Genomic DNA, 6,254 nt, shown 5'->3' on the forward strand with positions numbered 1-6,254 from the left:
CCCGTGAGAACAGATTGCTGGATGAGATGGGCCATTGGCTTGATCCAACAGAGCTCTCCTGGTGTTCCGCTGTGTGGGTGCATAGGATTGCAGCCTGATTCATACTAGATCTATAAGGACGTCACACTGAAACATCGATGTCGGCACAGAGTCAAGTTTAATGCGCTTTTTGCGAATTAAACTTAACTCTGAAACAACCCCCACCCACACGCACGCAGGGATTAAAGGCTATGGCTGACTCCTCCCCACCCACCCCTCTTGATTTCTTTGGGCTCTGAGGGGCCATGTCCTCCGCCCCCAACCCATTTTCAATCTGATTTGGAGACATTTGGTTTACCCCCAAAAGTTTGGGCAAGTCTTTGGAGAGATCGGCTGCGCCTTCCCTCCTCTTACCGCACCGCACCCCACCACAGCCATTGCTAAAGGCCTCCAATAAAACACCCTGACAAACCCGACTTCAGTTCTTCTCTCAAAGGTGTTTGCTGTTCCTCTAGGAATGGCAGGTTTTTTTGTTCTCCTGGATTCATACTAATAAAATATTTCTGGGTGTTGGAAGGAAAGTTTGCTAGGTGCAGCGTGCCGTGTACGTGCGCGTCTTGTGGGCCGCTGGGGCGCCCTCCAGCGGCCAGTGGCGGAGTAAGAATCCCCCAGGGGATTCTAGAAGCCGGGCGAAGGTTCTGCAAGAGCAGGTGAGATGGGCAGAGCCAGGGAAGCCCCCCTTGCACTGTTGCTGACATTGCGCCTGCGCGCTGCAACATCTGTGCCCCACCGACCCGCCTTCCCCGGTTCACGCAGCGTTCACCGCTGGCTTCCACCCTCATTAAAGAGGGATTTTTTATTTTTATTTTTCTTATTTTTATGCAGAACATCTGGGAGGGCAGGCCAACTCCACGACAAGGCCTTTTACACCACTTCCTACTTAGCTTCGCTTTTATGTGGCTCCTCCGGATTTTCCGAGGCTTTGTAGCCTTCAGAGGCTTGTTTGAGTGTTTGTACATGTCAGGCTCTGGCAGAGATAACCGCCCAGGACGGTGCAATCCGGAACGACGATGCTTCTTCATGTAATGAGCTTAAAAAGGGGGTGGGGAGTCAAGCACGCACACACAAGAGCCTTCTCAGCAGATGTGAGCATCCGGCTCCACGTCCCTCGAACTCTGAAACAGCCAAAGGCCCAGGATCTTCTAGAGAAAGCCTTCCCAGCCCAGCCACCCTGCCCTCCGCGGGATTTAGTTCCGTGTAAACGCGCTTAGGATCGCGCAGGAAAAGGCGCAGATCTGGGCTAATGGAACAGGGGGTCCGGAGGGTAGCGACACATAACCCCTGATTTCCGTGGGAAAGCTCCGGTTGATTTCAGTGCAGTGGATTAAAGTCCCTTTCAGGTTCTAGTGATAGGGAAGGGATTTGACTGAGTGTGGGGATAAAGTTCACAATACTGTAGGAAGGCCAGCTCTGATATTTAAAGAAGAGAAAGCAGTATATTTGAAGATCATTTACTCCTGTGAATTTTTAGACCTAGAGATGTCTATGCTCCTATAGAAGAATCACAGATGTCCTAAAGCACAGACTGGCCGGCTCTCTCTCAATGGGGCCCCAGCCTTCTGCACGTATGAATACAACAATCCATGTCAGAGAATCAAAGACCTGAAAAGAGCCCAAGAGACCATCAGCTCAGCCTGTCTCTCCCAAAGCAGGCTCTTTCCTCTGTTACCCTCCCTAACTGAGGCCTGTAGATGACCTTTTTCAGCCAATGGGCCACATTTGCTTCTTCTGGGCAACCATCCGAAGGCTGCATCCAGTGGTGGGCGGGGCCAGAGGCAAAGGTGGGCGGGGTGACCAGTGTCAATTTTGTATTTCTTCAGTAATTGGAAGTTCAAGGGTGCATTCCAGTTGGTCTAGATAGGAAGCTGGGTTACTGAGGGGTGTGGCCTAAGCAACCTAAGAATTCCAAGGGCCAGATAGGGAGGTCTGGAGGGCCATACTCCAGCCACATCAGACACTATCAAAGCGGTGGTTGACTAACCTGACCAGCATGGGAAATTTATCTTTTCTCCACCTCAGAGTTAATGGTAAGTGAACCTCTGAGCCCTGACAAACCACCCAGAAAAATGGGAAGTGGTTTAGTGTGTAACCCAAGAGCTGTTTGTTTATTAGATTTGCAGGGAGAATTTAAGGGCATTATAGGAAACAAATTAAGCCCTTTTAAAGCTCATCCTTTCAAAAAGAGAGGGAGGGAAGGGAATTAATCACAGGCATTGCTTATCTTCTTCCCACTGGAATTGTTGGGGCAAGGACAAAGCACTTAACCTCAGCAAGATCCCCTTCAGAGCTGAAACTCTGCTCACCCTCCTGACTTACATCACAGAGTTAACATCAATTTCTATGAGAATATTCTTCCATTTCTTCATTCTTTTGTTTCCTGTAATTTAAAGAACGTATGTGTTGTGTACCATATATATATTCTTTTTGTGGCAAAAAATAAAGTTGAGAGACAAGGAAGGAAAGAAGGATACTCCTGAAACCAACCCCCAAAATCTCTTTTGGGAAGCTTTTGAGAAAAAGATGGGATGTTTTACAGCACAGGCCTATGTATATTTACTCAGAAGTAAGCCCCACTGTGTTCACTTAGGCTTTGGTCCTGTGTAAGTGCATACAGTGTAATCAGATGGCAACATTAGGGGTAGCTAACCTGTCTCAGAACCTCCAATCTCCTTTTAGCATGAAAAGGATCCCATCCCTGACCATTCCTGGATTACCCTAAAGACTCCTCTTGCTAGGCCTCCCTCCCAGTCTACAATCTGGTTGTTGAAGCATCTGGGGTTCAAATGATGTGTCTCATCTTGATTTCAATGAGACCTGTGTCAAATTGCATCCACTTTCCTGCTCCACCCCCAGCACCAGCTAAGGTCCACCATGAGTCTAGATGAGGAGAATTCCCTTCATCTCCATTATTCAGTCTGCGGCTTGGTTATTATTTTCAGGCTATTTCACCAACACCCTTTGAAGAATATAAAAGAGCCCTGCTGGACCAGGACAGCAGCCAACAAATTACCCCATGGTGAACCAACAAACAGGACCCAAGAGCAACAGCAATTCTCTCCACCTGCAGATCGCCTCCAACATATAATCTGAACCCAGTAATATGAAATGGAGAATTACAGAGTAAAATCATGGCAGGCTTTCAAAAGGAACAACAAGGCTAAGCCAGAACTCCCAACCAGCTCTAGTGTGACAACAGCAGATAAAATATACTTTGAGGTGTCCGAAGATGGAGATGCTTTATTTAAATGATGGTCACAAGTAGGCGTGGTCTGAGTGGGGCAGCATCCTTGGCTAGCTTACAGCTAGGTGAAAGTGATCAGATTGTTGATCCTGGTTCAGCACGTCTGAATCCCAGCTCAGGCCTGATGGATGTTCCCTGGGTGACCTTGTACTAGTCAAACAAGCTCTCTCTCTCTTTCTCTCTCCAGAGCCTACCTCACAGGGCTGTGGTGAGCATTACATCGAGATCGACCTGGTGGTGCATGGGAAAGAACTGTAATATATTAAAAGTTACTTTGAAGTTTATGGTTCTTGGTACCAAAGCCAACTAGTAAAGATGTTTGGCTTCCTTCCTAAGTTCCTCAGAACTCAGGCAACTTGAGCCTAGGAATTTAAGCATTCCTTCCTCAGTGTCTGATCCCCTATGCATGGTGACTCCATGTGTCTTTGTGGCTTACTCCAAAGTAAAGGCACATAGGAGTCTGGTCTTTGGCTGCTTTTTTATTTACTCTCATTCCATATTAGTTGGAAAGCAACATGGCAGGCCCAACTTTTAACATGGTGTGTGTAAGGGGAAGGGGGAGATTGCTAAAGTGCTTTCTGGAATCTGAGTGATAACCCACCCACCCCTTCCTTTGTTCAACCTTCTTAAATCACTATAACCTACTGCAACCAAACTCATGGCTGTGTGATTCAAATAATTCTGTATTTCAGATAAATCCATATTCTTTCCCTGCTCATCCCCCTGCCTCAGTTTCCCTTCTTTTCCTCTGTTCTCTCCGTGTGTGCAACATTTAATTGGTTAGCCCTCTTCCTGCACAGACCTATCTTATTGGACTTTATTTGTTTATTTATTTTGGCACATTTGTATACTACTTAATGACTGTCTTTTCTAAGCCATGTACAAGAGTCTGAGTTGTCCCCAGTGAAACAAAAGAGAGTTTTAAAATGAACCCTGTAAAATCAAAATTCTATTAAAATGCCTGTTTGAATTATTATTATTATTATTATTATTATTATTATTATTATTATTATTAAGTATTCAGTAGCTGGGAGTTCAACAGGGAAGGGGCCATTTGACCTTAGCTAGAAGGGAGTGCCATAAAATTTGACCCACAATACTGTAATGGTATCCTAGTGGATACCAGTTAAGCACCCAAGTCATGCGGGGACTTATAAAGTACCATGCACACTGATGAAGTAATAGCATCAATAATAATACCTAAGTAATAATAACTAAGTACACTTACTTGAAAATAAGCTCCACTGAAACCCACGGGTCCCTCTGTCGAAAATCGCGTGTTTTAAGATCGTGCTGGGGAGGACTAGGACCTAATGTGTGAGAGGACTAGATGGGTCTTCTGCAGGTGTGTGAAAATTCTATCAGAGACGTCCCGTCGAGAAACGCACGTCCCAAAGGTGGGGTTGCCTCTCTCTTTAGATCAGCTGGGCCAAATGAGGGAGAAAGAGGAGGGACATTTAAAGCAAAGGGGCACCTGAACGGTCCCGTCCCTTGAAGGAAAAATTATTTACACCTGCAAGAAAATTTTGGAAAAGACTGCATTTCGGTTCCAATTGGCTTAATTGTAAATCGTTTCCTTATGGCCCCCAAACCCCGAGGATCATCTGGGTTTAATAAATGTTCCCAACACCCCTCCTGCAAAAATGGGGGGGGGGATAAAAAATAAAAATCCGAAGGCATGAATCGCCGTCTGCCTGTTGCAGTGAACCTTACCCGGACGGTAATTACCGCAGGCAGCCTAATGGCTTGCGACGTGCTCAGGGTCCGGAGGGGGGCTGGGGGCACAGAGTGGATCGGTGGGGGTAGAGTGGGGTGAATGGAGTCTTCCCATTAAAGTGGGTCCTCGGCAGTGTTTTTCCCCGGGGTTGGGGAACCAGCGAGCCGAAGGAACGCGGGGCCAAGGCGCAAGCCCACGTCTCCCCGATTCCCTCTTCTAGACGTCGTGAAATTAAGAGGCGTTGGGCAAATCGAATTACAAGAGGTCCCTTTCAACTCCGCAGGGCGGCCGGCTTTATGCTTTCCACCTCTGACTTTCTGGGATAAACGAAGTCCCATTTCAGAAAGAAAATAATAGCAACGCTGTGAGGATGGTGGAAATAATAAGAGAGGCGTCGCTGCCCATTTGCACCAGCACAGCACTCGCTCCCCCCCTCCCTTCTTAAGAAAGAAGTAAATTTAAAATAAAATAAAACAACCTGCATTTCGTGGGGGGTGGGGAGCAGTTGCTTAGCCTCAGTGGGAACGCAGGAGTTGCGGAGAGAGGGAGACAGACTTTTCTAACCCTGAGTTCCTTCGAAGAAACTATTTCCCACGTTCGTTTTGAAATCAAGGGTATTTTTCACGGAGACTTCTGTAAGTTGAGGGGACCTGCCGAGCTCTCCGGTCTAAAAATCGACCTGCTTTCACGTGTGTACCGACCTGTGTATAATAGATCGCTTTCCAGGAAAGCGCTTCGACTGCACGTCCTAAAGAAATTTGGCGCGCTGTACATTTAAAGCAAATCCCCACCCACTCCAAGAACCTGGGAACTGTAGTTTAACCCTCGCAGAGCTACAAGTAGCAATAGCCTTAACAATCTACGCTTCTCAGGGTATCATTCTTGGGGTAGCTGGGTGTGCTTTACATGCATAGCGTGTATGCATTCTAGGACGACCAATTATCGCCATTTCTGCAAAATTCTAGACTTAGAATTAAAGCTGGGAGGGGGGTGTTTCCTTCTTTCTTCTACGGAAAAATATATAATGTCTTGTGCTTCGGGATTTTGATTCCGGTGTCCAGAGTAAAGAGACTGTAGAAATACAGTGTAAGGGTGGGGGGAGTCCCAGGAAAATAAATAGAGTCAAATCAAAGGAACGTGTCTTGCATAATCCACTGCCCCCAGGGGTGGGGTGGGGGTAGTTGTTGTTTGGGTGCCACAATTCAGTTTCCCACTGGAATTTCCAGGCAGCTTTGTTGTGCTCCTTGATACAAAGAC

This window comes from Podarcis vaucheri, assembly GCF_965113315.1.
Source record: "Podarcis vaucheri genome assembly, chromosome: 16".
NCBI lineage: Eukaryota > Metazoa > Chordata > Lepidosauria > Squamata > Lacertidae > Podarcis > Podarcis vaucheri.